The sequence below is a fragment of the Schistocerca gregaria genome, chromosome 3 (genome assembly GCF_023897955.1).
Source record: "Schistocerca gregaria isolate iqSchGreg1 chromosome 3, iqSchGreg1.2, whole genome shotgun sequence".
NCBI classification, from domain to species: domain Eukaryota; kingdom Metazoa; phylum Arthropoda; class Insecta; order Orthoptera; family Acrididae; genus Schistocerca; species Schistocerca gregaria.
In genome coordinates, this window is record NC_064922.1 from 648,545,987 (window position 1) to 648,558,657 (window position 12,671).

The window sequence follows — 12,671 nt, forward strand, 5'->3', positions numbered from 1 at the left end:
CACATATACATATTCATCGCCACGTCAATCTTGCGTCGACACTTCTTCAATATTTCATCATAATAAATACGTAGCATAATCAAATTCCTTATATAGCATCAGATTATTAATGATAAATACACCTCAACAACATAATACATATCGTCGTGGTAATACTAACATCATAACACCTCAGTCAAATCTCAAAATCGTTGTACCTTTCTGCAATAATGTCAAAACCTAAAAAAAAAAAAAAAATGCTCTGCTCATTTCAACAGTGTCATCTACCTCAAACGTACTTTAAAAATCATGATCCCATACCAAATACTCATTCAAAGCTCTCATAGTATCACAATAGTTCCGAAAAAATATGAACAGTTCTCAAAGTACAGACAAAATACAATTTCGTAAGTGTGAAGTTATCCAACTGTTTAATTGCGTAAACGTCTGTCACTGACGTAGTAATAATAACATGTTTGCCTCTCTCAGTTAAATGATCAGATAGCTGTGTAATTTATGTGTTAGAAATATATGGTACCGATGTGTAAAGTTGTATAAGCAAATACCATATTAGCTAGGGCTCCTTGTGCTTGCCAAACACATGATACACAAAGTAAGCGTGTACCCCCCTGAGGAATAATGTAATTATAACCTCAGGTGCTACAGATTACAGCAATGGAATGAAATGTATCACGGAAAATCTTCGTACCATTGTAAATCTTTAAAAATAAATGTTTTAAGTACAAATGTAATCACTCAAATGCGTGTCCTGTAGCGCTAAATGTGCGTCTTGCAGTAAGATAATTCTGTGGAACTATCGTAGTTATCGTCATCTGTAAGCAAAGTTCTGCCGAAGTCAATGTACTCACCTCATCATAAACAAAAGTGAAATGCCTTGCGTATAGATATCTTAGTTATTACGCTTATTGCCGTGATGAAGAAAGTACTGTGCTGTAACGTATTGTTGTGCTACGGAAAAGGCTGTCTCATTTTAACTATACCACAAACGTTACTACTAAAACATGTTTTACTTTCCAGAAGAATTCAGAAAAACTGTGCAAATATAAAACAGATACACCGGAAAAGCAATAATATAAATTGTGTCACTCATTAGTAGCGTCGTGATATAATCGTGTAGTTATCAAAGAAACCAAATGCTAAGTCATCTTTAATCTCACAGAATGTACTTTAAATCCAGAACGTATTCTCAAATAAACCAAAATGATGCATTAAAGTCTCATTAGCAATACTGGTACATGTTCTAAGTATGTGAGCCTTATAGTCGTTACGTAATCGTGCAACTAACAAGCAAGAATGTACACACACAATAACACTGTGTTGTCTGTTCACTATAACAATGCACTGGTGAATACTGTCTAAAAATGTTCCCTAGGTTCTAGACTGGATAGTTAACTTCCAAACATTGCTGCATGTTAATAGTTTATCGGTGTGACAAATTGTACTAGTAGCGTGAAGTGAAAAATTTTATGGCAAAGACTAAGTTAAAAAGCAGAATATCTTTCAATGAACGGTTTTACATGTGAAATGTGGTGCAGTCATTTACCCTTTCTAGTGCACAGAATTTCAACTTCAAAGTTATTATCATGCTGTATACCTCGGTAAGGAATGCTATAGTCTTTCTCAAGGTTAGCGTCTATGTTATTTTTCGCTGAGCCAGCTGGCGCATGTGGCTGCCTGCAGTGCGAGTCATTGTCTGTCTCTATGTTGGCGCGCGTCGTTATTGGGATTAGGAGACCTAACTTCTACAAACTCACCTTGTAGAGAGGGCCCTGTCCTGTTTGAATCCCACAAGTTCTGATGAAATTCAGGTCTGTCGTTTTGTCGGTAGATTCTGTAATTAATTTCTTGTCAGTCACGTGGTGGAGAACTTCTCCCTGAGTCGTAACTGCGCGGAGGACCGTTGGGTCTGAAGTTATTCTGTATCCCTTGATAATAATTGTTTTGTTTCCCACATTGTCTGTTTCTATGGTTGCCTCTGTCACATTCATTACAATGGAAATGCGATCTTTCTCTGTAATTAATACCCTGCCAACAGTTGTCATATGGGTGGTGTCTGTTTTGGTCACGATTTACGTTGTAAGAATAGCCTTGTCGTGTCCAGATATTATTTCTTTCATCGTGGAATTGTGACAGATGTGACCTGTAATTGTTCTGCTCCTGTTTTCACGTTTTGCGATTGTCAGTGTCAATTTCCTACTCTTGTAACAGTCCATGAGAAGCTTCAATGTCTTTTTTGCAACGTCCTGCTCAAAATAAAGGGCGTAAATGTTCAGGCAATTTGATTAAGCAAATGCGGATGAGTTCTGAGGGGCTGTATGGGTTTGATAGGTACTGATTCTTGTGCAACTTGTCTTCAAAATATTTCACAAGACTGGAAAATTCAGATTGTTCGAAATGTTTCATCATTATGATGCTATGTTTTACTCGGTCTTGTGTAGCTTGAGACTAATGTGCTGAGAGGAAGGCGTGATAAAATTCTTCTTCACTGTGACAATCGTGAATGACCGATCGCATTCTTACAGCTTGTTGATTCTCTAAATAGCCACACACAAATTCTAATCTGTGCTCTAATGACTAGTTTGGAGGAAAACAAAGAGAGAATTGATGAAGCCACGCTTGTGGGTGAATGTCGTTGCCAGAATTCTTAACTGTTTTGAATTTACATGTAGTAATAAACAGCTGATAGTCAAAATCATCATGTCGGCAAGTCGCATATCAGTCATTGTTACTTCGTTTCGGCGGTTCCATCTCAAAATTCGGTGTACTTTGCCAATTTCTTTCATAGTTTACGAAGTGCTTCGTGTTATTATTTTGTGGCTGTTCCATATTTCTATGCCTCTCTTCCCATACTGAAGCGAGAGTGTCCTCTTAAATATGTAATTCTTGTATTACCTGCGTCAAGTGACCTTATGGTTTCCGGATTTCTGTTTTGTACTGTGTATTGATTTAATTTTGATTTGGTTTGAATTTTCTAATTTGTTCATACTCTTCTGTGTCACTGAATGCTACAGGTATTGTGTAATTCAGATTATCATCTACCTTTGTAGATAAGTTAGTGAACTAATCCGAAAGTTCGGCTACTTTCTCCGATAGTGAACAGATTTCCTCAGTGTGTTTTTCTGAACCAAGATTCAGAGTGTCCATTTGTGTTGAAATCGTATCTACTGTGTCCTTTAAGTTTTCCTGAGTTTTAGCAAGTTGCGTAACCGAATCGGTGGATGAAACTGAGTCAATTTTAGCTTGCTAGATGTCGTGATTTTCATGAACAGTAGTATGCAGTTTTTTCATGGCTTCTTCGTGATTCTGTAATGCATTTTCATAACGTGAAAAAATAGGTAGAAAATGTTCACAGATTTGTGTTTTTCGTCATTACAGGCTTTTTGATATTTCGATTCGATTTTAGGTAACTCAGCAGTTAAACCTTCACGTGTTTGTTCAAACGTTTATTCCAATAAGTCTAACTTTTGAAGCTGTTGCTGTGATTGTCTCTGATTTTGTTCCATCGTGTCTAACTTTTGAAGATGTTGTCCCATTAGTTTCTGATTTTGTTCAAGCGTTATGTCTAACTTTGGTAGCCTTTGTCCCATTTGTTGCATTAACGGTAATAACAATGCACTGGGGTCTGAAATGTGTTCCTCAGTGCTATTCGGCAGTGCATTTTAACCGGCAATATTCACATTTTGAAAAGCAGAAAATGTGTCTTGACTTATTTGAGAAAACGGTGAGGACGCAAAACCTGAATCTACAGTGTTTTCAAGATCGTGCCCTGTCATTTCGGATTCCTGAGGCGAGCTATTGCCGACCTATCGATCGATAATACTTCCCTGTTCACTAATTGTTTCACTGCCTACACCGTTATTTGCAGCCCGCTCAATTTCCCTACGCACAGTTACCATATTAGTACTTTGAACATTAGTTAAGTCATTACACATTGGCGCTAACACACTGCTTTCGTCTCCACTGTCATTTCTTAGCTTACTTTGGAGCCTAGTATTACGTTTTTCACACGCCATCATTGTCGCAATGTTTCACACGATAAAACAGAAAAGCACAATTTGAAGAGCAAAACAACATTAGCATAGCACTGAAAATAATATGTAGTTAATTACAAGCGCAGGTGCGAAATACTTAGTGGAAATCTGTTTTACTGTACAACAAAGAAAAACTACAACTACAAAGAAGATTCTCTCTACAATTACGCGCTAGCAATAAACAATAGCTACACAAATTACACAAACTACAAGAAAAAAATCAGAAGATTCCAGTGAGGTATCCTAAGGGTCGACATATGATATGTCCCCTTAGAAAAAGTATACATGACTGTGCTTAAACTCACACATAATAATTTTAGCACAACGCAATCTGACTTTCAGTAATCGCTACTAAGAATGGCCCTGACTAACATTAACCTATACGTTTCACAAATCACTTACCTCGCAAAAATCTTCGTTACTCGAACTACTACAATACAGCGAGCGCCACTACTGCCAGTTAAATAAAAGATTCAAACTACTGAAGGCGCTAACTACAGATAGGCATAGCTAGCAAAGAAAGATTTTGATAGAGAAGAAACAATGTATTTACCTTAATAGTGTTCAAAAGTCGTTATATATATATATATAACCAGTCCATGATATCCAGTATTGCTAATTTACTTTTTCTGATGGACACACGTCCAGATCGTCCGGTCTCAAAATTCCGCCATCTTCCTCCCCACATCCTCCACTGCTGGCAGTTCACCTCCTACTGCGCAACGCTACGCGCTGTTAACAGCCAACTGCCCATCACTAATATAGCAAATTCCAACAATGCCACCCATCCACAGACTGCACACAGCACAGTCAGTGATTTTCATACAGAGCACTACATGGCGGTGGCGTTCCCAATATAAGAACCTAAACAGCCTACTTACACAGTTGAACCACAGGAAATATTCCATTCCTCGTAAACACCACCCTCACCCTTATGGAGCCACCATCGGTTTTCACAGTGTGTTGCTGACAACTTGGGTCGTTAGTTTCGTATGGTCTGCACCACGTCCGAGCCCTATCATCAGCTCTTACCAATTGTAATCGAGACTCATCTGACCAGGCCACGGTTTTCCACTCCTCTAGGATCCAAGCGATATGGTCACGAGCCCAGTACGGACTCTGCAAGTGATGTCCTGCTGTTAGCAAAGGCACTCGCATAGGTCGTCTGCTGACATAGCACATTAATGCCAGATTTCACCGTACTGTCCTAACGGATACGTTCGTCGTACGTCCCACGCCGATTTGTGCTGTTGTATCAGGCAGTGTTGCTTGTTTGTTAGCGGTGGCAACACTACGCTAACGCCGCTCCTCTCCATTGTTAGGAGGATGCTGTCGGCCATTGCGTTCTTCGTAGTGAGAGGTAGTGCCAGAAGTTTGGTGTTCCCGGCAGACTCTTGACACTGTAGATGTCAGAATGTAGAATTCCCTAACGATCTCCGAAGTGAAATGTCCGAAGCTTCTAGCCACAATTACCGTTGTGCGTTCAGAAGCTGTTCATTCCCATTGTTCGGCCGTAATCACATCAGGAAGCTCTTCACCTGAATTACCTGAGCAATGATGACTAGTCCACCAATACGGTGCCCATTTATACTTTGTGCACGGTATACTATCGCCGTATATATATATATATATATATATATATATATATATATATATATCGCTACATGACTTTTGTCACCCCAATGTATAACTCAATGATGAAGAAACCTTTCCTTTATTTGCTTTCTACGAAAGTGTCTGCTTCGTTCCGGTGTGTCTACTTCGAATAAATTGAAGCCGGCCGGAGTGGCCGTGCGGTTCTAGACGCTACAGTCTGGAACCGAGCGATCGCTACGGTCGCAGGTTCGAATTCTGCTTGAGATATTACAACCAGGATCTACATTTTTATTTAAAGTTACGTGTTTGTTTCATGTGTCTTTAATTAATCAGCTGTTAATAATTTGCTATGTTACACGATGTTCTGAGGCCTGACTAAAATTTAGTTTTTGTCTTATGTGCAGTGTTACAGAAAACAAGGTGGTATGTGGAGATCTTTTGTATCTCGCGTGTCTGATTTTTGGCGCGAAGCGAGGGCTGTTCGGAAAGAAAGTCCCGATGCAGTCTGATGCGCCGAGTGATTCCAGCGTAGCTGCTTCGTCGAGTTCTGTAGGAATATCAGTCAGCCGAGGAGTAGTTATGGATCAAGTGTTTAAGCCGTAGCTGTAAAAATGGCCACTATAATTGAAAATCTCGCCAACTGAGAATTACGTGTCCTAATCCGTTTTCCGTGCGCCAAAGAAGGAATGCTGTGGTAATTCGTGGTGAACCTGGTGTAGCATACGGAGAGAACATTGTGACCGATAATGCTCTACGAAAACGATGCCCTCTCTCGGGAAGGTGACAGAAGCGTTCGTGATGAGAAAAGAAATGGCGGACCGTGACAGAATCAGACAAAACAATTGTTTCACGAATACATAACTGCCAGTATGTTTCAAATATCAGGAACAGTGTTATACGAACTTTGCACTCATAAGTTTAGTTACCAAAAATTTTGTGCACGACGAGTTCCAAGGATTCATAATAACGTCCATAAAACGAAGAAGATGGAATCCACATTAACATTTCCGATGTCTTACAATGCAGAAGGGGACGAAATCTTCAGTCACATTGTTGTGGGGGATGAAACATGGGTTACATTTATCAAAGTGGACACAAAAATGCCAGTCAGTAGAGATTGAAAACACTAGTTATCTACGTAAGCCATTTAAATGCCACCAAACAGGTGCTACAAAAAATTAAAATTATTGGAAATCCCTCAGAAACCCGAAGAGTCGCCTAGAACAGACAGCATCACTTTCGTGTACGATACCGATTGGCCTCATGATACATGCTCGTAAGGAAATGTTGCTTAAGTTTCAACTGTTTCTTCGTACAACTCTGATTTGTCACCCACTGAGTTTCACTTATTTCATTAGATGAAAACATGGATAGTGCTATAATGGTTTGAAGAGGTCAACGAGCTAAATCAGGGTGTCAGAACTGTAGCGCCACGGACCAAGATAGGAGCCCAGTGCCTTGTTAAGGATGTGAGTAGCCTCGAGCAAACGCCACATGTCGTCATACTAACAGCGAACCAGTTCTCCGGGTAATGACCAGCCTTCGGGAAGTTTCCACAGCACTGAAGTATACAGTTGTACTTGTCTTCCGCATTAACACGCCCGCTGTGGCAGTTTAAATATCCCTGGGACTGCCGAGAATGTCCTTCCTCTGTGAGACAATGAGACCCACCGTGATATTTACCCGTCCACCCAACAGTGTCTTCCACACCTATCCCGGTTCACATCAGGGCTCTCCTCTCCTTTTCCCTCCCCGTCGCGCCCTATGCCCTTACTTTTGATAGCATTACCCTACCCACACACTAATCTCTTCTCCACTTTCTGTCTTCCCACTTTCCACCTCTACACCAACCTTTATATTGTTTCCTACCTAAGGAACCCCTATATTTTTCTGCCCACACCCGCCAGCCCATTCAGCACATATTCATTGTTCCTAACTCATGTCCTTCCAGTGCAGGTCCTTCATATTTTGAGGGAAAGTGGAGAGCTCTTTCTTAGAAAAAGGTTAACTTTCCTTTGTGTGTTTTTAAAATGTGTATAATTTTGAACAAAATGTTCTCGGGTTTCCAACAGCGTCAATTGGATGAAACTACACGAGCTTACGGCGAAGCACTCCTTGGCCATTGTCAAGTGGTATGACTGCCAGTGGGCTGTTGGTGCGCCCTTGTATACTCTCGCTTCCGACTGTGATGTCACTGGTGCCCGTGACATTGCCATATATGGGCGTGTTTTGAGTCGGCGTTCGATGTGTCCTCTTCAACGGCGAGATCGCTCGATTCCACACAGCGCTGAGCTGCAAGCCACCGCCTCTATTCAGGATGTTTGCGGTAATTTTTATTTCAATAGCTTTCTTTATTAAACTGTCCCAGTTAGTGTGAGACATGACATAGGTATCGTCAAATTTTATGTGATGACCGTTTCCCAACGCATACTCAGCTAATGCAGATTTATCTTTATAGCGTAGGCGATAATACCTCCCATGTTCTTTCCTATTGTTCCACGGTGCGCACTGTTTGTCCGATATACTTCTGGCCACATTCACAAGGTATTTCGTAGACTCCAGGTGTTCTGAGACCTACTGCGACTTTAACTGGTCTCAGTAATTGATGGATTTTTGTTGGAGGCCTGATGATTGATTTGGTTATGCGTCTTGTCAGCAGGCGGCTTATCTTGCCCGACACAGAGCCACAGAATGGCAGCAAAGCAAGTTTCTTTGCCTGCTCTTCGTCCGTAGCCTTAGTCCGATATTTCCCAGAAATCACTTCTTTCACTTGATGGGCGCTGTAGCCGTTATTCCTGAAAACGTAGCGTAGGTGGCTCAGTTCATGGGGCGGGTTACCGTCGTCTGATGTTACTCTTGCACGATGCACCAATGTATGTAATACTGTGCGCTTCTGTGCTGGATGGTGATGGCTGGTGGCGTGCAGGTACAGGTTTTTGATGTAGTCCCCAGCGAAATTCATCCTTTTTTCTGTTCATAAAATCATGTGTGAGCTTTCTACGTTCAATAATATTTCGTCTTTGCTATTTTTAGGGTTCTGTACCTCAGAAACCTTACAGGATCGGTTCTTTATCTGTTCGTCTGTCCGTCTGTCTGTCTGTCTGTCTACCCGACTCCTTTTCCTCAGGGACTGATAGACGTATAAAGATCAAATTTATTTCACATGGTTCTTTGGATGCGTAGAAAATTTAATGTTGTAAGTCAATGCAATTAATAGATACGGTCATTTGGGTGACATATTCTGATACATGCAGAGTCAGTCATCAAAACCCTTAGTGTAATGCCCGTTGACATACAGTCATGAAAGTCGGCAAGAAGCAAGGTTGCAAAGGACAAGTAAAAGGAAGAAAATTCGAAAATTGTTTAGCTGTAAATATACCACATACACATATTTTCTTGCTCTCAGAACTTATATTCATCATCTGCCAAAAGCATTCTGGAAAAATATTACTACACCAAAAGATGAAATATAAACTGTAGTCACGTTTTACTAATTAAATGAAAAATATCTTATTATATCCTCTCTCTCTGTGTATATAAACTTATGTCCACTGGTATCTTATTTTTGTAATTCCGGTCTTGTCTCAACTTCAGTTCACTCAGATAGTCCCTGAAACTACAACAGAGATTTGATACAATCCTCTGATCCCCATTTTCTTTTTGCGTTCTTGACTGAAGAGTGGAATGCTACACTGCTGGCCACCCACCATCCCGCTCATATGGAGCGAAGTGGGAAGAAATACTAAAGAACGAGGTCATCGGCTTGACAGTGATGCCAAAGCGATGCCAAACGGTCCTATCTAACCGAAACGCTGTTGTCAGTTCTCCTCACTCCAACCAATGAAAAGCAATCTGCTTCAGATTCGCGCATGCGCACTGCAGCACTACAGCTGCACAAACTCGAAGCTGCTAATAGACGACACAGGCATGCCATTCTTCACAATACCGAAAAGTGTGATGATTGCATGATAGTGATAAAGTATTGACCGTGTTCTGGAAACTGTCGTAAATGTCACATTATGTCATTTTATTCTCGTTAACATTGACGTCTGGTTTTGGATTTTACATTTCGGAATATGAGTTAGAAATGTAGTACCAGAATGTACAAATACATCTATAGAAACATCGGGAAAATTCGTCATTGTTTTCTGTTTTCCGTCGTTCTTTAGTTGCTTCAAAATTCATGGAGGTACGTTCCTTCTACGCAACTAAATGAAGGCAGTTTGTTTATTGCCATACTCGTTTCGCTTCCTTTATTCGTGATGAAGCTTCACAAATAAAAGAAGCGAAAGTTTTGTGGGAATAAATCACCTACAATTAGTCGTATAGATGGAACACATATCCAAGAACCTGAGAAATTGTTTAAGAGAGTGTCAAAGAAAAAGAAGATGCATAGATTGTGATTGTAGCTCACTCCTAGATATCGAAACGAAGAAGTAGCCTGCTTTCCTATATGATACATCAACGATATGGTTCATAAAAACTACATTTAAAATATAGCCTTTTCGAGAGCGTTTGGCGAATGCAGCTATAGAAGTTCGCTTTAGCTTATAACATGCATCTGATGAGTCAAAACGTTTCATATCCGTAGGTATAGTCTGAAAATATTGTGGCGGGAACATTTCATCTCTGTGTACTGTTGTTAAGGATTCTATCGCAGATAAATACTTGCGACAAGCTAGAGTATAAACACGAATGCTGCTGGTTTCGTTCGCTGTAATTTGTGCTCTTAGATTCCTGTCTGGCCACACTCTCGGAAATCGCTATGTATTCCGAAAAAAATTGCTGGGTTGTTCGTGACAACAAGTAATATAAATGTCACTGCCAGTTGTTCCACCCACAGTAATTTCACCTTTCATTTCTTAAACATATGCAAGATTTCGTGCCTTGAAGGTACACGTTACCGAGAAAGCGTACTCTTACGTGTAAATGATAACCAATATTTCAGAAAAAATGCTTAATTTTGACGATTAACGAAGTCTCGGAATGTGTTGCAAACGCGAAGAGGAAAAAAAAAAATTTTTTTCGCTTCCAGCAGTAGACGAACGTACTGTCTTTGTAAAGGCAGTTCGTCGCCTTACCAACTTCCCTACTATAAATTAAATCCTATTGGCTCTTTACTTTACGTAATTCCATTCGAGAGACACGCATGCTGATTTCATTGTCGAATGATGCGGACGTAAGCCGTAATTAATGAAATTTTGGAAGGTTTCCTCTATCAGCCATCTCAGAACTCCTTTGCATTGTTATTTAAAAGTTTTAAGCGCGTTTCGATAGTTAATATGTAAACCATTTGCGGAAAAATGTACGCAATGTCCCTAGCAATATATGTAAGTAGAGCCGATGTCTTCATATTTAATGACCTTTAAACTCTTAATTGCATAAAAATAAGAGGTATTTTGAGAGAATATTGACCCAAAACGTTTTTTTTAATATTGTAATCATTCATAGTAACAACCTAAACTATCCATATTCCTAACAAAAGAAAATAGTCTATTATGAACTCACTTTCCAACCAGACGCAACCTGTGGTGATTATTTAGTAACTCCATCGCTAAATCAAAAGCTAAAGCAGCTCAATATGTTTACAGTAACTAATAATCGGTTTAAATAAATCGCAGTAACCGAACAACAGGGCCATACCGAAATCCAAAACCACTCGGTACAGTTGTCGAAAAATCGGATGGAGGACCGTTGGTTAACAGGTCTCAGAAACTTACTGAATAGGAAATTCGGATAAAGAACCGAAATTGACGTCACTACCGAGTCTAACGTACTTCACCGAGATGTATGAACGATACAGAATAGAGCCCTACCTGACTTCTGGGCTATGACAGCCGCCGCCGACTCAGCACTAGGTGCGTCAGCATCGCCGAGGAAGGCACTGTTCCCAACATTATGTGTAAACCCAGGGGACGTCTGCTGCGGCAACTGTAGTGATGCGGGGACATCGTGTGTCGAAGCCAGGCTGCACCCCGAATGAGGGAGAGCACCTGTAATGGTTCGAGCTTACTCGAACAGCAAGGAATTTACTCCTGTTTGCCTCACAATACGAATCGTGGGAGAGCCAAAAGCCTCCTAACACGAAGCTTGGCTCCCACCCTCCTGTAGCGGTTATTGCACCTCCAACACAGGCTATGACATAGCTCACTGGCGCCAGATTTCTATGTTGAGGGTATGCAAAAGTCATTGCAATATGATAATTAAGCAGAAAAATAGGTGACCGTTTATAGCAGAGGTAATATACAAATCCTCTCACAATCTGATAAATTTTCATTAATAAATGGAGTTAATTTTCCTAACAGCCCTTATAAAACAGTAACAGCATTACTCTAGTTCTGTGGAAATGTTCCTCGCCATATATATTATATATACAGCAGCCGGCTTTACAAAAAAAAAAAAAAAAAAGTGACTGTCAACTACGTACCCGCAGACTAAGAGCTGTCCAGGAGCTGGGATACATAGTTGCCGCATTACAAGCCAAATACTGCTGCGTCTACAGCACACAATATGAATATATTTATTTATTTATGCATTTATTTTACCTGGCAAAATTAGGGCCTTCAGGCCCTCTCTTACACCTAACCAGGCATACTCAGATTGAACGAGTTACGGTTTCTACATAACATTAAGGACATGTAACGTATTACGCAGTATTGATGTTAAAGAAAAAAATAGAGATTATAAAAGTAGTACAATGGTAATTATAACAATAAAAAATAATTATAAAAATCGAGAATAATAATGATAATAATAATAATAATAATTATTATTATTATTATTATAGTGACTATGTATATGAAAGTAAACATACTTCTCTTTTGTGAATGTCAGTTCCATTGTTAGTTGGGAATTTTCTCGTTATATTCTTGCAGCTTGGGAGTTATTCTCATCGAGCAGAGACATAAGACGATAGAATGGGGTGAAAGAGATATATAAGAGGTAGATAGGTTAGAGGAAGAGAAATAGAATGGTAAAATTCGAAAGCTGTGATGGAGAGGAGGAAGAAAGAGATGGGAGGGGCACAACAATGGTGGCTGTACC